Raw genomic sequence first — 22,709 nt, forward strand, 5'->3', positions numbered from 1 at the left:
GTTCAGTCTTGGCTCCGTGGTGTTAGTGGAAATGAATATCGGATTTTGCTTCGACAGAGGAAAATACTGCAGCATGGTATTTTTCCAATTGCAAGACCAACAAAGTGGTATGAATTGGAGAAAAGAATACAATACTTGTATAGATTTATGAAGAGGAAAACAAAAACGTATGCTTCAAATAGTTGATCTTGTGCTGTATTTCAGATTATGTATTTGTGCGTAACAGTCTAGCATGACAGTATTCTGAGACATACTGCATTAAAAAAAAAATGTTAATACTTACAAGTTAATTATGATACTGTTGTAAACTTCATTTTCCTCTGAATAACAATGCATACAGTAGCCGTATTTGTTGTGTACTGGGAGAATAATTCTTTACATTACGTCTAAATAAATAATGTATGCTGTTGTTAAAAAAAAAAACTGGTAGAGCACTGGTCTAGTAAACCAGGTGTCTTAAGTTCCATCCTCACAGGAGGAAGACGAATTTTGGAAATAAGTTGCGCGTCATGGCCGTATAGCAAACAGTATCTGTGATGACGAACAATTAGCGACAGCCTTTTTATTAAGATTTACTCTCAGATGTGATTAAGGCGAATGGCGCAGACAAAGCATTGGCCAAAGCGGTACAGCATAAGGTGGGACGAGGCAGTCTTAATTACATTTTATAGACGTATTTCTGACATATCTCAGAGCCTCTCTCGGTCGTCATCGTCATCGTCATCGTCGTCGTCGTCGTCGTCGCCGTCGCCGCCGCCTCTTCTGCAGAAGTAGCAAATGGCCATCGTAGCAAATGCGGCGAGGGACGCCCTGCCTTCGATTCCGAATGCACAAAGTGTGTGGTCTTGTTTTCCAGTCTATATTTGGTCGGTCTCGTAAAAGGTTGAATGTAACGAATGGGTGGGAAAGAGCAAGGAACAGCGGCTGTGTAGAACGAAAACACAATTCCTCAGGGGTGTGAGCGTTTCGAGATGAGTCGTATACAAGTTATAGTTGGTCGTCAGTGACCGTGTGGCCTAATGGGCAGTCTGCCTGCAGCGGCCGTGGCGTGCGTTTGTCTGTGCTCAGCGCTGTGGCTGGCTTGTTTACTTCTGCGGGGTAAGTCGCTCGCTAGCAGCGGTTATTCTTGCGTGTGAGGAATGATGTTGATGAATCAGTGATGACACAAGCTATGAGGATAGATACTTTGAAGTTAACTTTCGATAATTCATTTGCTCGACCAACCTCTTTCGAAATCGAGGATTTCCTCGAAGACGTGATGAAAATTGGAATCGATCAGATTATTGGTATACATTTGTCGATTTTGTCTAGCATAGTTTATATCAAGATGAGAGATGCCGATTTTTGTGACAAAATAGTTGACTCCTTCAGTTCCGGTTTGAAGTTTAAACATAGTGATGGCAATGTGGGTGTAGTTACTGTTCCCCACGCAGGGCTTGGACTTCGAACAATTCGCATTTTTGAACTACCCTTTGAGGTACCAGCCGATCAGATAAATGTAGCGATATCGCCATATGGCAAAGTTTTGAGTAACTTTGCTGAACGTTGGTCTCCGGCTCATAAATATCCGGTGTTGAATGGCGTCCGGCAGCTTAAAGTAGACTTGCAACGACACATTCCGTCGTACGTTACGGTTTGTGGGTACCGTGCAGTCGTAATGTATGATGGCCAACCTAGGACATGTGCTAGATGTAACTCGACGGGACATGTGCGTGCGGAATGTTTATAGCGTCGTGTAGTTCAACTTCCAACCGGAGAGTGTGTTCGACCTCCCGCAATGTCAACATTACCAGCATCGTACGTGTCGGTTGCTCGCGGTGAGCCGGCAATACAACCGATTCGTGATCCACCTGCCGGACCCAGTCTCGCAGTTAATGTAGCATCACCGGACACTCCAGTCACGTCCGGGATGGCTGTTTCTGAAACCCATGACACTAACAGGACCAGTGATATGGTGGTAGAACAACCCATACAGGGTGCTGAGTTAACGGAGGTGTCCCTGGCTCCTGCTACCAAGTCCGAACAAGTGACTGAAAAGATGCCGAACTCTGACGCAGTAATACGCGGTTATAGATCTCCGAAGAAAAATAAAAAACGGAGGATGGCTCATCAAGGTGGGGATGAATCAGCACCGAGCTTGAGGGGAAAGGCAAAATTAATCGGCCAGAATTTAAAAGAAGGACCAGCTGACGCTGTCACCTCGACTTCGCTCTCACGTAACACACCACGATCTGACAACACCGTGTCGGAGCCGCCCGCGACGTCCGACAGCAGACAAGATGAGATGCAGATTCAGCACACTGAGCCACCGGATACGAATCCACCAGTTCCTGAACCAGTAGGCACCCTTTCCTCTCCTAATTGGGCAGACGAGTGTGAAACGAATGAAGATGATGTAGAGATGCAGGAGGATTCAACACCCGCGACTGGCTCCTTGCCCCCTCTCTCAGCAGTTGATGGAAGCGAAGTCCACGTGGCCATGGCTACTCAAACGACCGAAACTGTCAGCGCCTCCAATTGACAGCTAGCTGACGTATCCTAACGTCTACTCCTTTCGTACGGAACATCAATGACCACCTTGCAGGCCTACAAGATCCTGACTCTCAATATCAATAAGATACGTAGCGATTTGAATCTGAAAAACTAACCAGACTTGTTATACGCAGCTGACATAGATATAGCAATGCTTCAGGAAATGAGTGATATCGAGTTAGACCACATAGCCGGGTATAACGCGTTCATAAACCCTGGCACCGGTTTCGAACTTGGAGCAGCATTACTCTTAAAAGAAGGGATCATTGCCAATTGTGAGGCAAAACTTGTGACCGGCAGAGGGATAGCAGTAACTGTCAATAACATCAGACTGGTTAATATTTACGCACCTTCTGGGTCCAGTAATAGGCAACGCCGTGCAGAATTTTTCCGCCACGAGATCCTTCCCCTCTTCGGGACCAACTACACTGATGTCATTTTTGGCGGAGATTTCAATTGTGTGCTTAGTCAAACAGATCAAACTCCGCACTTTAATCGGTGTGTTGAATTAGAACAGATCATTCAAGAACTCCGCTTAACTGACACCTAGACGTCCACGCACGGAATGGCAGTGGGTTTTACACATTTTACCAGTCATTCGGCAAGTAGGTTAGATAGAATTTACATATCGTGTAATTTAAAGCAACACCTGCTACACACCGAAATATGGTCTACTGTATTTTCCGACCATGCTGCCTATATCTGTTCCGTCAACATGAAACAACAGGAAACCTACCGGAGTCGAGGGTTATGGAAGTTCAACATTGCACATTTGCAAGATACTGAATGTCGAGAAGCCTTCCTCTCCACCTGGACGGTATGTGAACGTAAATTCAATTCCTACAACTCCGCGATCGAGTGGTGGCTCCAATGCGCCAAACCTCAAATTAGGAAAACTTTAATGATTTACTCCCGTCAGAAAAATCAGTGGCACAAACGGACGATGGAATTTTACTTTCAGTGTCTTCGGGAGTTATATAAATTTGACGCGACCGATATCGGCAATTTTGCACAGATCAAAAGAATTCAGGCAAAAATTTTAACGCTGCAACGGAAACAGTTGGAAGGTTTTCAAGTTCGGGCGTGAGTTCCTACGACGGTGCAAGAAGAAGAGGCTGCCATGTATCACATGTTACGTGAAAGTCGACGAGGCCGTCGGAAAATCCTTACACAGATCCGAACCAGCACCGGTGCCATAGTTACTAAACAAAGTGCAATCTTGAGTGCGATTGAAGAGTACTATCGAGACCTGATGTCCAATAAAATAACAGATGATACCGTGTTTGCGGATTTTACGACAAATTTATCACGGAGACTCGGCCCCACAGAGGCAAATCAGCTTATTACAGAGGTGACAGAAGATGAATTAACAGACATTTTCCTACGGAGTCCGAAAAATAAATCTCCAGGTTCGGACGGCATACCTGCAGAAGTATATCAAACCTTCTGGCCGCAGATGAAATCGAAACTACTTGCAATATGTAACGAACTCATGAACCCATGTAACGTTATTCCGCAGGAATTTCGACAGGGGATTGTTGTTTTACTGCCCAAGACCCCGTGCAGTGACAACCCAACAAACTTGAGACCTCTCACGTTGTTAAATAGTGATTATAAACTATTCGCCCGTGTCCTCAGCCAACGGCTCAAAAATGTCATGTCCACAATCACAGGACAGTATCAAACGAGTGTTGGTAGAAATAGATCTATTTACCACACGCTCACGGATTACAGAGATGTGATAGCCGTAGCGGAGGCCTGAAAATTAAAATGCGCCCTCTTAATGATAGACTTTGAAAAAGCATTCGACAGAGTGAGCCACCGATTCCTTTTCCACGTCATGCGAGAATTGGGATTTCAGCACCAGTTCACGCAAGTAATCGACAATATGATCCGTAATAGTACCTCGTGAATCCAAATTAATGGTCGCCTCAGTGGTGCGATTGATATCGCGTGTTCGGTGAGGCAAGGCTGTCCGATGTCGATGGCTCTCTTTGCCATCGCCATAGAACCTCTGCTTGCTACGCTAACTCAACGTTTGCAGGGATTGGAAATTAATAGACAGAAGATTGTGTGCCGTGCGTACGCAGATGATGTCGGCTTTCTTGTCGTGAACGCGCAAGAAGTGAGGTCCTCACTTGAAACACTTCAACGATATGCGGCGGCATCAGGGGCGAAGGTGAACTGGCAAAAATCTGGAATCATGAATGTCGGACGGGGAATACATTTCCCCAACCATGCCCGATTACGGGAACTTACCAGTATAAAGTGCTTAGGACTTGAGTTTCGCCGGAAGATACAGAATACCATTGCTGTAAATTATAGAGATTTACTTCACAAGGTAAGGGCATGTGTACAACAGCATAGTATGAGGCAACTGAATGCTCTCCAAAAAGTTGAACTGGTCAACACCTATATCGTCTCGAAGATCAACTATGTAGCCAAAGTGTTGCCTCTTCCCAATGGCATTGCGAATAGAGTGCTGTCCGCTCTTGGCCATTTCGTGACCAGAGGCAATACCTTCAAAGTTAAATTTGTTACGTTGACGCTCCCTACTCGGAAGGGCGGATTAAACCTCACTGATGTTTATAAGAAGGCACAGGCGCTCTATCTAAGCAGTGTGTATAAGGTGTGGACAAAATCTCCACATTGTCTCACTGCTCACCTGCTCAACGAAATATCACCGGCGGACATCAACCCCCCGATTGATGTACATCATATTCCACACGACCTTTACCATTTACAATACTTCCTTTTGGAATATAGTTATGCTCGACAAAGAATTCCGGAGAAGGAAATAACGGTGGTGAAGCAATTGTATAAGACTTTGATCGAGTCCACATCCCGGAATAACATCGAAGAGAAATATCCAGCTCACAATTGGCGGGTCATTTGGGATAATATTCATTCACGACATTTACCGTCTCACGTGCGAGCGACTTGGTATCTAACGGTGAACCGTAAAATAGCAACCAATGCCAGGCTCCATTCCATTCATCTGGCCGATTCACCCTTATGCAACATATGCCGGGTACAACATAGCGAGGAACACAGATTTGTCTGCGAAACAGTCCGAGATGTTTGGACGGTCATAAGACAGTTGTTGGCAAGCATCACTAGAACATGCCCTGCCACCATAACGCCAGCCGATTTCCTCACTCCGGAGGTGGTGCCTTACCCGCAGACCAAACGAAATTCAGTAAACTGGCTTAAAGGCCACACAGTTTACTATCTTTTCAATGTGAACGAAACGAGTAAAGAAGACTTTCTTCTGTATTTAATGATACAGCACCACCGACTGCAGAAGACGAAAAGCTATAAAGCTGATTTTGCAAACTTTTTAAGCCACACAATCATTTCACAGCCAATATAGGATGGAGTGCTTACAGCCTTTTTCGACATGGTGGATTCAACTCTCCTATCGGCCGCTCAGAGTGAAGACAAAAGACGTTAGTGCGGGGACGACTTTACGAGTGCAAAAAAAAAAAAAAAAAAAAAAAAAAAAAAAAAAAAAAAAAAAAAAAAATGGATCGGGCATCGGACTTCGGATCTGAAGATTACAGGTTCGAATGCTGTCACGCTCGTGTTTTTCCAGTTCTGAAAAAGAAACATACCGTTTTAATGTAGCAATTGAGCAGTACGAAACCGTCTGAATGTTGCTGTCGACCATTTTTTTTCTTGGAGATGCACTTGAGCTTGAAACACACACAACTAGACCGGTGTTAACTAGCAAAATGGTCGGCAGAGTGCCGTAATCGCGAGTTTTGACTGGCAATTGCACATCTAAAACAACGTCGGAAAGTAACTCGTTCTGCTTTTGAGTCACATCAAGTATGTGTGTTAATTTTGACGCCACTAGCTCTGCATGTTGTCATGCAATTCCTTTACCTCTCAGAAATGATTATGAAATAAAAGTGAAGTACGTGACGAGTGTGACGCTAGGAAAACATTAGGCAGCATGGAGAGATTCTGTATGGGACCACCCAACCCAAACGAGTACTGTGTGACGTGCTACCCGGCAGCTGTTCACTGAGGCAGCGGGATAGCTCAGTCGGTAGAGCGTGAGACTCTTAATCCCAGGATCGTGGGTTCTAGCCCCACGCTGGGCGGAACGGAATTTTGTTCCGCTGCAGATGTAAATTACCGTTTTTCTGATTAACGTGATGTAATGGAAATAGCAACTTTAAACTTTGCCTACATCTGTCAGTCGCAAGGAAACTGTATTTGAAGGTGAAGGTGATTTTGTAGACATGAGTGAAAGACATGTTCTGAAATGCAAGTGTTGTTGTTTGGAGAGCACATCGGTTACGTGTCGGATGTGTAGCCAAGCAGTAATGGGTCGCCATAGCTGCAAATATTAGCCGGTAATATGAAGTGTTGTCAGCTGAAGTCTCATGATGTAGACGACTGTAAGAACAAAGTACGTAAGATTACCCGTAGGCCGCGCCTCTTTAGCTCAGTGGTAGAGCACTGGTCTGGTAAACCAGGGGTCGTAAGTTCCATCCTCACAGGAGGAAGACGAATGTTGGAAATCAGTTGCGCGTCGTGGCCGTATAGCAAACAGTATTTGTGATGACGAACAATTAACGACAGGCGTTTTATTAAGAATTACTCTCAGATGTGATTAAGGCGAATGGCGAAGATAAAGCATTTGCCAAAGGGGTACAGCATAAGGTGGGACGATTTGGTCTGAATTACATTTTATAGATGTATTTCTGACATATCTCAGAGCCTCTCGCGGTCGTCGTCGTCGTCGTCGTCGTCGACACCGCCTCTTCTGCAGAAGTAGCAAATGGCCATCGTAGCAAATGCGGCGAGGGACGCCCTGCCTTCGATTCCGAATGCACAAAGTGTGTGGTCGTGTTTCCCAGTCTATATTTGGTCGGTCTCGTAAAAGGTTGAATGTAACGAATGGGTGGGAGAGAGCAAGGAACAGCGGCTGTGTAGAACGAAAACACAATTCCTCAGGGGTGTGAGCGTTTCGAGACGAGTCGTATACAACTTATAGTTGGTCGTCAGTGACCGTGTGGCCTAATGGATCAGGCATCGGACTTCGGATCTGAAGATTACAGGTTCGAATGCTGTCACGCTCGTGTTTTTCCAGTTCTGAAAAAGAAACATACCGCTTTGATGTAGCAATTGAGCAGTACGAAACCGTCTGAATGTTGCTGTCGACCATTTTTTTCTTGGAGATGCACTTGAGGTTGAAACACACACAACTAGACCGGTGTTAACTAGCAAAATGGTCGGCAGAGTGCCGTAATCGCGAGTTTTGACTGGCAATTGCACATCTAAAACAACGTCGGAAAGTAACTCGTTCTGCTTTTGAGTCACATCAAGTATGTGTGTTAATTTTGACGCCACTAGCTCTGCATGTTGTCATGCAATTCCTTTACCTCTCAGAAATGATTATGAAATAAATGTGAAGTACGTGACGAGTGTGACGTTAGGAAAACATTAGGCAGCATGGAGAGATTCTGTATGGGACCACCCAACCCAAACGATTACTGTGTGACGTGCTACCCGGCAGGTGTTCACTGAGGCAGCAGGATAGCTCAGTCGGTAGAGCGGGAGACACTTAATCCCAGGATCGTGGGTTCTAGCCCCACGCTGGGCGGAACGGAATTTTGTTCCGCTGCAGATGTAAATTACCGTTTTTCTGATTAACGTGATGTAATGGAAATAGCAACTTTAAACTTTGCCTACATCTGTCAGTCGCAAGGAAACTGTATTTGAAGGTGAAGGTGATTTTGTAGACATGAGTGAAAGACATGTTCTGAAATGGAAGTGTTGTTGTTTGGAGAGCACATCGGTTACGTGTCGGATGTGTAGCCAAGCAGTAATGGGTCGCCATAGCTGCAAATATTAGCAGGTAATATGAAGTGTTGTCAGCTGAAGTCTCATGATGTAGACGACTGTAAGAACGAAGTACGTAAGATTACCTGTAGGCCGCGCCTCTTTAGCTCAGTGGTAGAGCACTGGTCTGGTAAACCAGGGGTCGTAAGTTCCATCCTCACAGGAGGAAGACGAATGTTGGAAATCAGTTGCGCGTCGTGGCCGTATAGCAAACAGTATTTGTTATGACGAACAATTACCGACAGGCGTTTTATTAAGAATTACTCTCAGATGTGATTAAGGCGAATGGCGAAGATAAAGCATTTGCCAAAGCGGTACAGCATAAGGTGGGACGAGGTAGTCTGAATTACATTTTATAGATGTATTTCAGACATATCTCAGAGCCTCTCGCGGTCGTCGTCGTCGTCGTCGTCGTCGTCGTCGACACCGCCTCTTCTGCAGAAGTAGCAAATGGCCATCGTAGCAAATGCGGCGAGGGACGCCCTGCCTTCGATTCCGAATGCACAAAGTGTGTGGTCTTGTTTCCCAGTCTATATTTGGTCGGTCTCGTAAAAGGTTGAATGTAACGAATGGGTGGGAAAGAGCAAGGAACAGCGGCTGTGTAGAACGAAAACACAATTCCTCAGGGGTGTGAGCGTTTCGAGACGAGTCGTATACCACTTATAGTTGGTCGTCAGTGACCGTGTGGCCTAATGGATCAGGCATCGGACTTCGGATCTGAACATTACAGGTTCGAATGCTGTCACGCTCGTGTTTTTCCAGTTCTGAAAAAGAAACATACCGTTTTGATGTAGCAATTGAGCAGTACGAAACCGTCTGAATGTTGCTGTCGAACATTTTTTGCTTGGAGGTGCCCTTGAGCTTGAAACACACACAACAACTAGCGAAATGGTCGGCAGAGTGGCGTCACCGTGAGTTTTGACTGGCACTTACACATCTAAAACAACGTCGGAAAGTAACTCGTTCGGCTTTTGAGTCACATCAAGTATGTGTGTTAATTTTGACGCCACTTGCTCTGCATGTTGTCATGCAGTTCCTTTACCTCTCAGAAATGATTATGAAATAAAAGTGAAGTACGTGACGAGTGTGACGTTAGAAAAACATTAGGCAGCGTGGCGAGATTCTGTATGGGACCACCCAACCCAAACGAGTACTGTGTGACGTGCTACCCGGCAGGTGTTCACTGAGGCAGCCGGATAGCTCAGTCAGTACAGCGTGAGACTCTTAATCCCAGGATCGTGGGTTCGAGCCCCACGCTGGGCGGAACGGAATTTTGTTCCGCTGCAGATGTAAATTACCGTTTTTCTGATTAACGTTATGTAATGGAAATAGCAACTTTAAACTTCGCCTACATCTGTCAGTCGCAAGGAAACTGTAATTGAAGGTGAAGGTGATTTTGTAGACATGAGTGAAAGACATGTTCTGAAATGCAAGTGTTGTTGTTTGGAGAGCACATCGGTTACGTGTCAGATGTGTAGCCAAGCAGTAATGGGTCGCCATAGGTGCAAATATTAGCCGGTAATATGAAGTGTTGTCAGCTGAAGTCTGATGATGTAGACGACTGTAAGAACGAAGTACGCAAGAGCACCGCTAGGCCGCGCCTCTTTAGCTCAGTGGTAGAGCACTGGACTGGTAAACCAGGGGTCGTAAGTTCCATCCTCTCAGGAGGAAGACGAATGTTGGAAATCAGTTGCGCGTCGTGGCCGTATAGCAAACAGTATTTGTGATGACGAACAATTAACTACAGGCGTTTTATTAAGAATTACTCTCAGATGTGATTAAGGCGAATGGCGAAGATAAAGCATTTGCCAAAGGGGTACAGCATAAGGTGGGACGATTTAGTCTGAATTACATCTTATAGATGTATTTCTGACATATCTCAGAGCCTCTCGCGGTCGTCGTCGTCGACACCGCCTCTTATGCAGAAGTAGCAAATGGCCATCGTAGCAAATGCGGCGAGGGACGCCCTGCCTTCGATTCCGAATGCACAAAGTGTGTGGTCGTGTTTCCCAGTCTATATTTGGTCGGTCTCGTAAAAGGTTGAATGTAACGAATGGGTGGGAAAGAGCAAGGAACAGCGGCTGTGTAGAACGAAAACACAATTCCTCAGGGGTGTGAGCGTTTCGAGACGAGTCGTATACAACTTATAGTTGGTCGTCAGTGACCGTGTGGCCTAATGGATCAGGCATCGGACTTCGGATCTGAAGATTACAGGTTCGAATGCTGTCACGCTCGTGTTTTTCCAGTTCTGAAAAAGAAACATACCGTTTTGATGTAGCAATTGAGCAGTACGAAACCGTCTGAATGTTGCTGTCGACCATTTTTTTCTTGGAGATGCACTTGAGGTTGAAACACACACAACTAGACCGGTGTTAACTAGCAAAATGGTCGGCAGAGTGCCGTAATCGCGAGTTTTGACTGGCAATTGCACATCTAAAACAACGTCGGAAAGTAACTCGTTCTGCTTTTGAGTCACATCAAGTATGTGTGTTAATTTTGACGCCACTAGCTCTGCATGTTGTCATGCAATTCCTTTACCTCTCAGAAATGATTATGAAATAAATGTGAAGTACGTGACGAGTGTGACGTTAGGAAAACATTAGGCAGCATGGAGAGATTCTGTATGGGACCACCCAACCCAAACGATTACTGTGTGACGTGCTACCCGGCAGGTGTTCACTGAGGCAGCAGGATAGCTCAGTCGGTAGAGCGGGAGACACTTAATCCCAGGATCGTGGGTTCTAGCCCCACGCTGGGCGGAATGGAATTTTGTTCCGCTGCAGATGTAAATTACCGTTTTCCTGATTAACGTGATGTAATGGAAATAGCAACTTTAAACTTTGCCTACATCTGTCAGTCGCAAGGAAACTGTATTTGAAGGTGAAGGTGATTTTGTAGACATGAGTGAAAGACATGTTCTGAAATGGAAGTGTTGTTGTTTGGAGAGCACATCGGTTACGTGTCGGATGTGTAGCCAAGCAGTAATGGGTCGCCATAGCTGCAAATATTAGCAGGTAATATGAAGTGTTGTCAGCTGAAGTCTCATGATGTAGACGACTGTAAGAACGAAGTACGTAAGATTACCTGTAGGCCGCGCCTCTTTAGCTCAGTGGTAGAGCACTGGTCTGGTAAACCAGGGGTCGTAAGTTCCATCCTCACAGGAGGAAGACGAATGTTGGAAATCAGTTGCGCGTCGTGGCCGTATAGCAAACAGTATTTGTGATGACGAACAATTAGCGACAGGCGTTTTATTAAGAATTACTCTCAGATGTGATTAAGGCGAATGGCGAAGATAAAGCATTTGCCAAAGCGGTACAGCATAAGGTGGGACGAGGTAGTCTAAATTACATTTTATAGATGTATTTCTGACATATCTCAGAGCCTCTCGCGGTCGTCGTCGTCGTCGTCGTCGTCGACACCGCCTCTTCTGCAGAAGTAGCAAATGGCCATCGTAGCAAATGCGGCGAGGGACGCCCTGCCTTCGATTCCGAATGCACAAAGTGTGTGGTCTTGTTTCCCAGTCTATATTTGGTCGGTCTCGTAAAAGGTTGAATGTAACGAATGGGTGGGAAAGAGCAAGGAACAGCGGCTGTGTAGAACGAAAACACAATTCCTCAGGGGTGTGAGCGTTTCGAGACGAGTCGTATACCACTTATAGTTGGTCGTCAGTGACCGTGTGGCCTAATGGATCAGGCATCGGACTTCGGATCTGAACATTACAGGTTCGAATGCTGTCACGCTCGTGTTTTTCCAGTTCTGAAAAAGAAACATACCGTTTTGATGTAGCAATTGAGCAGTACGAAACCGTCTGAATGTTGCTGTCGAACATTTTTTGCTTGGAGGTGCCCTTGAGCTTGAAACACACACAACAACTAGCGAAATGGTCGGCAGAGTGCCGTAATCGCGAGTTTTGACTGGCAATTGCACATCTAAAACAACGTCGGAAAGTAACTCGTTCTGCTTTTGAGTCACATCAAGTATGTGTGTTAATTTTGACGCCACTAGCTCTGCATGTTGTCATGCAATTCCTTTACCTCTCAGAAATGATTATGAAATAAAAGTGAAGTACGTGACGAGTGTGACGTTAGGAAAACATTAGGCAGCATGGAGAGATTCTGTATGGGACCACCCAACCCAAACGATTACTGTGTGACGTGCTACCCGGCAGGTGTTCACTGAGGCAGCAGGATAGCTCAGTCGGTAGAGCGGGAGACTCTTAATCCCAGGATCGTGGGTTCTAGCCCCACGCTGGGCGGAACGGAATTTTGTTCCGCTGCAGATGTAAATTACCGTTTTTCTGATTAACGTGATGTAATGGAAATAGCAACTTTAAACTTTGCCTACATCTGTCAGTCGCAAGGAAACTGTATTTGAAGGTGAAGGTGATTTTGTAGACATGAGTGAAAGACATGTTCTGAAATGGAAGTGTTGTTGTTTGGAGAGCACATCGGTTACGTGTCGGATGTGTAGCCAAGCAGTAATGGGTCGCCATAGCTGCAAATATTAGCAGGTAATATGAAGTGTTGTCAGCTGAAGTCTCATGATGTAGACGACTGTAAGAACGAAGTACGCAAGAGCACCGCTAGGCCGCGCCTCTTAAGCTCAGTGGTAGAGCACTGGACTGGTAAACCAGGGGTCGTAAGTTCCATCCTCTCAGGAGGAAGACGAATGTTGGAAATCAGTTGCGCGTCGTGGCCGTATAGCAAACAGTATTTGTGATGACGAACAATTAACGACAGGCGTTTTATTAAGAATTACTCTCAGATGTGATTAAGGCGAATGGCGAAGATAAAGCATTTGCCAAAGGGGTACAGCATAAGGTGGGACGATTTAGTCTGAATTACATTTTATAGATGTATTTCTGACATATCTCAGAGCCTCTCGCGGTCGTCGTCGTCGTCGTCGTCGACACCGCCTCTTCTGCAGAAGTAGCAAATGGCCATCGTAGCAAATGCGGCGAGGGACGCCCTGCCTTCGATTCCGAATGCACAAAGTGTGTGGTCGTGTTTCCCAGTCTATATTTGGTCGGTCTCGTAAAAGGTTGAATGTAACGAATGGGTGGGAAAGAGCAAGGAACAGCGGCTGTGTAGAACGAAAACACAATTCCTCAGGGGTGTGAGCGTTTCGAGACGAGTCGTATACAACTTATAGTTGGTCGTCAGTGACCGTGTGGCCTAATGGATCAGGCATCGGACTTCGGATCTGAAGATTACAGGTTCGAATGCTGTCACGCTCGTGTTTTTCCAGTTCTGAAAAAGAAACATACCGTTTTGATGTAGCAATTGAGCAGTACGAAACCGTCAGAATGTTGCTGTCGACCATTTTTTTCTTGGAGATGCACTTGAGGTTGAAACACACACAACTAGACCGGTGTTAACTAGCAAAATGGTCGGCAGAGTGCCGTAATCGCGAGTTTTGACTGGCAATTGCACATCTAAAACAACGTCGGAAAGTAACTCGTTCTGCTTTTGAGTCACATCAAGTATGTGTGTTAATTTTGACGCCACTAGCTCTGCATGTTGTCATGCAATTCCTTTACCTCTCAGAAATGATTATGAAATAAAAGTGAAGTACGTGACGAGTGTGACGTTAGGAAAACATTAGGCAGCATGGAGAGATTCTGTATGGGACCACCCAACCCAAACGATTACTGTGTGACGTGCTACCCGGCAGATGTTCACTGAGGCAGCTGGATAGCTCAGTCGGTAGAGCGGGAGACTCTTAATCCCAGGATCGTGGGTTCTAGCCCCACGCTGGGCGGAACGGAATTTTGTTCCGCTGCAGATGTAAATTACCGTTTTTCTGATTAACGTTATGTAATGGAAATAGCAACTTTAAACTTCGCCTACATCTGTCAGTCGCAAGGAAACTGTAATTGAAGGTGAAGGTGATTTTGTAGACATGAGTGAAAGACATGTTCTGAAATGCAAGTGTTGTTGTTTGGAGAGCACATCGGTTACGTGTCGGATGTGTAGCCAAGCAGTAATGGGTCGCCATAGCTGCAAATATTAGCAGGTAATATGAAGTGTTGTCAGCTGAAGTCTCATGATGTAGACGACTGTAAGAACGAAGTACGCAAGAGCACCGCTAGGCCGCGCCTCTTTAGCTCAGTGGTAGAGCACTGGACTGGTAAACCAGGGGTCGTAAGTTCCATCCTCTCAGGAGGAAGACGAATGTTGGAAATCAGTTGCGCGTCGTGGCCGTATAGCAAACAGTATTTGTGATGACGAACAATTAACTACAGGCGTTTTATTAAGAATTACTCTCAGATGTGATTAAGGCGAATGGCGAAGATAAAGCATTTGCCAAAGGGGTACAGCATAAGGTGGGACGATTTAGTCTGAATTACATTTTATAGATGTATTTCTGACATATCTCAGAGCCTCTCGCGGTCGTCGTCGTCGTCGTCGTCGTCGACACCGCCTCTTCTGCAGAAGTAGCAAATGGCCATCGTAGCAAATGCGGCGAGGGACGCCCTGCCTTCGATTCCGAATGCACAAAGTGTGTGGTCGTGTTTCCCAGTCTATATTTGGTCGGTCTCGTAAAAGGTTGAATGTAACGAATGGGTGGGAAAGAGCAAGGAACAGCGGCTGTGTAGAACGAAAACACAATTCCTCAGGGGTGTGAGCGTTTCGAGACGAGTCGTATACAACTTATAGTTGGTCGTCAGTGACCGTGTGGCCTAATGGATCAGGCATCGGACTTCGGATCTGAAGATTACAGGTTCGAATGCTGTCACGCTCGTGTTTTTCCAGTTCTGAAAAAGAAACATACCGTTTTGATGTAGCAATTGAGCAGTACGAAACCGTCTGAATGTTGCTGTCGACCATTTTTTTCTTGGAGATGCACTTGAGGTTGAAACACACACAACTAGACCGGTGTTAACTAGCAAAATGGTCGGCAGAGTGCCGTAATCGCGAGTTTTGACTGGCAATTGCACATCTAAAACAACGTCGGAAAGTAACTCGTTCTGCTTTTGAGTCACATCAAGTATGTGTGTTAATTTTGACGCCACTAGCTCTGCATGTTGTCATGCAATTCCTTTACCTCTCAGAAATGATTATGAAATAAAAGTGAAGTACGTGACGAGTGTGACGTTAGGAAAACATTAGGCAGCATGGAGAGATTCTGTATGGGACCACCCAACCCAAACGATTACTGTGTGACGTGCTACCCGGCAGATGTTCACTGAGGCAGCAGGATAGCTCAGTCGGTAGAGCGGGAGACTCTTAATCCCAGGATCGTGGGTTCTAGCCCCACGCTGGGCGGAACGGAATTTTGTTCCGCTGCAGATGTAAATTACCGTTTTTCTGATTAACGTTATGTAATGGAAATAGCAACTTTAAACTTCGCCTACATCTGTCAGTCGCAAGGAAACTGTAATTGAAGGTGAAGGTGATTTTGTAGACATGAGTGAAAGACATGTTCTGAAATGCAAGTGTTGTTGTTTGGAGAGCACATCGGTTACGTGTCAGATGTGTAGCCAAGCAGTAATGGGTCGCCATAGGTGCAAATATTAGCCGGTAATATGAAGTGTTGTCAGCTGAAGTCTGATGATGTAGACGACTGTAAGAACGAAGTACGCAAGAGCACCGCTAGGCCGCGCCTCTTTAGCTCAGTGGTAGAGCACTGGACTGGTAAACCAGGGGTCGTAAGTTCCATCCTCTCAGGAGGAAGACGAATTTTGGAAATCAGTTGCGCGTCGTGGCCGTATAGCAAACAGTATTTGTGATGACGAACAATTAACTACAGGCGTTTTATTAAGAATTACTCTCAGATGTGATTAAGGCGAATGGCGAATATAAAGCATTTGCCAAAGGGGTACAGCATAAGGTGGGACGATTTAGTCTGAATTACATTTTATAGATGTATTTCTGACATATCTCAGAGCCTCTCGCGGTCGTCGTCGTCGTCGTCGTCGTCGACACCGCCTCTTCTGCAGAAGTAGCAAATGGCCATCGTAGCAAATGCGGCGAGGGACGCTCTGCCTTCGATTCCGAATGCACAAAGTGTGTGGTCGTGTTTCCCAGTCTATATTTGGTCGGTCTCGTAAAAGGTTGAATGTAACGAATGGGTGGGAAAGAGCAAGGAACAGCGGCTGTGTAGAACGAAAACACAATTCCTCAGGGGTGTGAGCGTTTCGAGACGAGTCGTATACAACTTATAGTTGGTCGTCAGTGACCGTGTGGCCTAATGGATCAGGCATCGGACTTCGGATCTGAACATTACAGGTTCGAATGCTGTCACGCTCGTGTTTTTCCAGTTCTGAAAAAGAAACATACCGTTTTGATGTAGCAATTGAGCAGTACGAAACCGTCTGAATGTTGCTGTCGACCATTTTTTTCTTGGAGATGCACTTGAGGTTGAAACACACACAACTAGACCGGTGTTAACTAGCAAAATGGTCGGCAGAGTGCCGTAATCGCGAGTTTTGACTGGCAATTGCACATCTAAAACAACGTCGGAAAGTAACTCGTTCTGCTTTTGAGTCACATCAAGTATGTGTGTTAATTTTGACGCCACTAGCTCTGCATGTTGTCATGCAATTCCTTTACCTCTCAGAAATGATTATGAAATAAAAGTGAAGTACGTGACGAGTGTGACGTTAGGAAAACATTAGGCAGCATGGAGAGATTCTGTATGGGACCACCCAACCCAAACGATTACTGTGTGACGTGCTACCCGGCAGGTGTTCACTGAGGCAGCAGGATAGCTCAGTCGGTAGAGCGGGAGACTCTTAATCCCAGGATCGTGGGTTCTAGCCCCACGCTGGGCGGAACGGAATTTTGTTCCGCTGCAGATGTAAATTACCGTTTTTCTGATTAACGTGATGTAATGGAAATAGCAACTTTAAACTTTGCCTACATCTGTCAGTCGCAAGGAAACTGTATTTGAAGGTGAAGGTGATTTTGTAGACATGAGTGAAAGACATGTTCTGAAATGGAAGTGTTGTTGTTTGGAGAGCACATCGGTTACGTGTCGGATGTGTAGCCAAGCAGTAATGGGTCGCCATAGCTGCAAATATTAGCAGGTAATATGAAGTGTTGTCAGCTGAAGTCTCATGATGTAGACGACTGTAAGAACGAAGTACGCAAGAGCACCGCTAGGCCGCGCCTCTTTAGCTCAGTGGTAGAGCACTGGACTGGTAAACCAGGGGTCGTAAGTTCCATCCTCTCAGGAGGAAGACGAATGTTGGAAATCAGTTGCGCGTCGTGGCCGTATAGCAAACAGTATTTGTGATGACGAACAATTAACGACAGGCGTTTTATTAAGAATTACTCTCAGATGTGATTAAGGCGAATGGCGAAGATAAAGCATTTGCCAAAGGGGTACAGCATAAGGTGGGACGATTTAGTCTGAATTACATTTTATAGATGTATCTCTGACATATCTCAGAGCCTCTCGCGGTCGTCGTCGTCGTCGTCGTCGTCGACACCGCCTCTTCTGCAGAAGTAGCAAATGGCCATCGTAGCAAATGCGGCGAGGGACGCCCTGCCTTCGATTCCGAATGCACAAAGTGTGTGGTCGTGTTTCCCAGTCTATATTTGGTCGGTCTCGTAAAAGGTTGAATGTAACGAATGGGTGGGAAAGAGCAAGGAACAGCGGCTGTGTAGAACGAAAACACAATTCCTCAGGGGTGTGAGCGTTTCGAGACGAGTCGTATACAACTTATAGTTGGTCGTCAGTGACCGTGTGGCCTAATGGATCAGGCATCGGACTTCGGATCTGAAGATTACAGGTTCGAATGCTGTCACGCTCGTGTTTTTCCAGTTCTGAAAAAGAAACATACCGTTTTGATGTAGCAATTGAGCAGTACGAAACCGTCTGAATGTTGCTGTCGACCATTTTTTTCTTGGAGATGCACTTGAGGTTGAAACACACACAACTAGACCGGTGTTAACTAGCAAAATGGTCGGCAGAGTGCCGTAATCGCGAGTTTTGACTGGCAATTGCACATCTAAAACAACGTCGGAAAGTAACTCGTTCTGCTTTTGAGTCACATCAAGTATGTGTGTTAATTTTGACGCCACTAGCTCTGCATGTTGTCATGCAATTCCTTTACCTCTCAGAAATGATTATGAAATAAATGTGAAGTACGTGACGAGTGTGACGTTAGGAAAACATTAGGCAGCATGGAGAGATTCTGTATGGGACCACCCAACCCAAACGATTACTGTGTGACGTGCTACCCGGCAGGTGTTCACTGAGACAGCAGGATAGCTCAGTCGGTAGAGCGGGAGACTCTTAATCCCAGGATCGTGGGTTCTAGCCCCACGCTGGGCGGAACGGAATTTTGTTCCGCTGCAGATGTAAATTACCGTTTTTCTGATTAACGTGATGTAATGGAAATAGCAACTTTAAACTTTGCCTACATCTGTCAGTCGCAAGGAAACTGTATTTGAAGGTGAAGGTGATTTTGTAGACATGAGTGAAAGACATGTTCTGAAATGGAAGTGTTGTTGTTTGGAGAGCACATCGGTTACGTGTCGGATGTGTAGCCAAGCAGTAATGGGTCGCCATAGCTGCAAATATTAGCAGGTAATATGAAGTGTTGTCAGCTGAAGTCTCATGATGTAGACGACTGTAAGAACGAAGTACGTAAGATTACCTGTAGGCCGCGCCTCTTTAGCTCAGTGGTAGAGCACTGGTCTGGTAAACCAGGGGTCGTAAGTTCCATCCTCACAGGAGGAAGACGAATGTTGGAAATCAGTTGCGCGTCGTGGCCGTATAGCAAACAGTATTTGTGATGACGAACAATTAGCGACAGGCGTTTTATTAAGAATTACTCTCAGATGTGATTAAGGCGAATGGCGAAGATAAAGCATTTGCCAAAGCGGTACAGCATAAGGTGGGACGAGGTAGTCTGAATTACATTTTATAGATGTATTTCTGACATATCTCAGAGCCTCTCGCGGTCGTCGTCGTCGTCGTCGTCGTCGTCGTCGTCGACACCGCCTCTTCTGCAGAAGTAGCAAATGGCCATCGTAGCAAATGCGGCGAGGGACGCCCTGCCTTCGATTCCGAATGCACAAAGTGTGTGGTCTTGTTTCCCAGTCTATATTTGGTCGGTCTCGTAAAAGGTTGAATGTAACGAATGGGTGGGAAAGAGCAAGGAACAGCGGCTGTGTAGAACGAAAACACAATTCCTCAGGGGTGTGAGCGTTTCGAGACGAGTCGTATACCACTTATAGTTGGTCGTCAGTGACCGTGTGGCCTAATGGATCAGGCATCGGACTTCGGATCTGAACATTACAGGTTCGAATGCTGTCACGCTCGTGTTTTTCCAGTTCTGAAAAAGAAACATACCGTTTTGATGTAGCAATTGAGCAGTACGAAACCGTCTGAATGTTGCTGTCGACCATTTTTTTCTTGGAGATGCACTTGAGGTTGAAACACACACAACTAGACCGGTGTTAACTAGCAAAATGGTCGGCAGAGTGCCGTAATCGCGAGTTTTGACTGGCAATTGCACATCTAAAACAACGTCGGAAAGTAACTCGTTCTGCTTTTGAGTCACATCAAGTATGTGTGTTAATTTTGACGCCACTAGCTCTGCATGTTGTCATGCAATTCCTTTACCTCTCAGAAATGATTATGAAATAAAAGTGAAGTACGTGACGAGTGTGACGTTAGGAAAACATTAGGCAGCATGGAGAGATTCTGTATGGGACCACCCAACCCAAACGATTACTGTGTGACGTGCTACCCGGCAGGTGTTCACTGAGGCAGCAGGATAGCTCAGTCGGTAGAGCGGGAGACTCTTAATCCCAGGATCGTGGGTTCTAGCCCCACGCTGGGCGGAACGGAATTTTGTTCCGCTGCAGATGTAAATTACCGTTTTTCTGATTAACGTGATGTAATGGAAATAGCAACTTTAAACTTTGCCTACATCTGTCAGTCGCAAGGAAACTGTATTTGAAGGTGAAGGTGATTTTGTAGACATGAGTGAAAGACATGTTCTGAAATGGAAGTGTTGTTGTTTGGAGAGCACATCGGTTACGTGTCGGATGTGTAGCCAAGCAGTAATGGGTCGCCATAGCTGCAAATATTAGCAGGTAATATGAAGTGTTGTCAGCTGAAGTCTCATGATGTAGACGACTGTAAGAACGAAGTACGTAAGATTACCTGTAGGCCGCGCCTCTTTAGCTCAGTGGTAGAGCACTGGTCTGGTAAACCAGGGGTCGTAAGTTCCATCCTCACAGGAGGAAGACGAATGTTGGAAATCAGTTGCGCGTCGTGGCCGTATAGCAAACAGTATTTGTGATGACGAACAATTAGCGACAGGCGTTTTATTAAGAATTACTCTCAGATGTGATTAAGGCGAATGGCGAAGATAAAGCATTTGCCAAAGCGGTACAGCATAAGGTGGGACGAGGTAGTCTGAATTACATTTTATAGATGTATTTCTGACATATCTCAGAGCCTCTCGCAGTCGTCGTCGTCGTCGTCGTCGTCGTCGTCGTCGTCGTCGTCGTCGACACCGCCTCTTCTGCAGAAGTAGCAAATGGCCATCGTAGCAAATGCGGCGAGGGACGCCCTGCCTTCGATTCCGAATGCACAAAGTGTGTGGTCTTGTTTCCCAGTCTATATTTGGTCGGTCTCGTAAAAGGTTGAATGTAACGAATGGGTGGGAAAGAGCAAGGAACAGCGGCTGTGTAGAACGAAAACACAATTCCTCAGGGGTGTGAGCGTTTCGAGACGAGTCGTATACCACTTATAGTTGGTCGTCAGTGACCGTGTGGCCTAATGGATCAGGCATCGGACTTCGGATCTGAACATTACAGGTTCGAATGCTGTCACGCTCGTGTTTTTCCAGTTCTGAAAAAGAAACATACCGTTTTGATGTAGCAATTGAGCAGTACGAAACCGTCTGAATGTTGCTGTCGAACATTTTTTGCTTGGAGGTGCCCTTGAGCTTGAAACACACACAACAACTAGCGAAATGGTCGGCAGAGTGGCGTCACCGTGAGTTTTGACTGGCACTTGCACATCTAAAACAACGTCGGAAAGTAACTCGTTCGGCTTTTGAGTCACATCAAGTATGTGTGTTAATTTTGACGCCACTAGCTCTGCATGTTGTCATGCAATTCCTTTACCTCTCAGAAATGATTATGAAATAAAAGTGAAGTACGTGACGAGTGTGACGTTAGAAAAACATTAGGCAGCGTGGCGAGATTCTGTATGGGACCACCCAACCCAAACGAGTACTGTGTGACGTGCTACCCGGCAGGTGTTCACTGAGGCAGCCGGATAGCTCAGTCAGTACAGCGTGAGACTCTTAATCCCAGGATCGTGGTTTCGAGCCCCACGCTGGGCGGAACGGAATTTTGTTCCGCTGCAGATGTAAATTACCGTTTTTCTGATTAACGTTATGTAATGGAAATAGCAACTTTAAACTTCGCCTACATCTGTCAGTCGCAAGGAAACTGTAATTGAAGGTGAAGGTGATTTTGTAGACATGAGTGAAAGACATGTTCTGAAATGCAAGTGTTGTTGTTTGGAGAGCACATCGGTTACGTGTCAGATGTGTAGCCAAGCAGTAATGGGTCGCCATAGGTGCAAATATTAGCCGGTAATATGAAGTGTTGTCAGCTGAAGTCTGATGATGTAGACGACTGTAAGAACGAAGTACGCAAGAGCACCGCTAGGCCGCGCCTCTTTAGCTCAGTGGTAGAGCACTGGACTGGTAAACCAGGGGTCGTAAGTTCCATCCTCACAGGAGGAAGACGAATTTTGGAAATCAGTTGCGCGTCGTGGCCGTATAGCAAACAGTATCTGTGATGACGAACAATTAGCGACAGGCGTTTTATTAAGAATTACTCTCAGATGTGATTAAGGTGAATGGCGCAGATAAAGCATTTTTTTTTAAATTTTTATTTCAACAACAATAATAATTATACATAATAACCCACTCCCGTAATTGATTAGTGGGCCTTTATTATTATACAATGATTATTACAAATATGCACCTCTTAATTCTAAATTGTAAGTGAGCTACAGGTGTTTCACAACAATGGGCACTACTAATATTATTGTCTATACCTACAATTAAATACTACTTCTTATCACTAAGTTCTAACATCTGCAGCGTCTCATATGTGCCAGCAGAGAGTATAAACCTACTGATAACTGCCTTGCTCTTCGAGCTAAACCCGAAGAGCATGCCCCTGACACTGGGCAGGCCAAGATGTTATTTCGCTGCAGTTTCCTAAACGTAAATATCCTAGTCTAATTCCTACAAACTAAGCTTATCCTAAGTCAAATCTGGTGCTTTCCATTTTGGTAGAGTTGACCCCTACTCCCCCTATTCCTGCACGCGG

The 22,709-nt window shown here is 45.6% G+C and overlaps 5 non-coding genes across 5 annotated transcripts; all 5 read left to right on the top strand.

Annotated features, from left to right (window-relative positions):
• The first annotated feature begins 6,977 nt into the window (after positions 1-6,977).
• Positions 6,978-7,049, top strand: Trnat-ggu (transfer RNA threonine (anticodon GGU)). The gene has a single exon. It is a non-coding gene; the product is annotated as a tRNA-Thr (tRNA).
• Positions 7,050-8,485: 1,436 nt separating this feature from the next.
• On the top strand, positions 8,486-8,557 carry Trnat-ggu (transfer RNA threonine (anticodon GGU)). The gene has a single exon. It is a non-coding gene; the product is annotated as a tRNA-Thr (tRNA).
• A 2,926-nt stretch (positions 8,558-11,483) lies between these two features.
• On the top strand, positions 11,484-11,555 carry Trnat-ggu (transfer RNA threonine (anticodon GGU)). Its single transcript has one exon. It is a non-coding gene; the product is annotated as a tRNA-Thr (tRNA).
• A 7,453-nt stretch (positions 11,556-19,008) lies between these two features.
• Positions 19,009-19,080, top strand: Trnat-ggu (transfer RNA threonine (anticodon GGU)). The gene has a single exon. It is a non-coding gene; the product is annotated as a tRNA-Thr (tRNA).
• A 1,445-nt stretch (positions 19,081-20,525) lies between these two features.
• Positions 20,526-20,597, top strand: Trnat-ggu (transfer RNA threonine (anticodon GGU)). Its single transcript has one exon. It is a non-coding gene; the product is annotated as a tRNA-Thr (tRNA).
• Positions 20,598-22,709: the final 2,112 nt, after the last annotated feature.

This window comes from Schistocerca gregaria, chromosome 10 (genome assembly GCF_023897955.1).
Source record: "Schistocerca gregaria isolate iqSchGreg1 chromosome 10, iqSchGreg1.2, whole genome shotgun sequence".
Taxonomy (NCBI): Eukaryota; Metazoa; Arthropoda; class Insecta; order Orthoptera; family Acrididae; genus Schistocerca; species Schistocerca gregaria.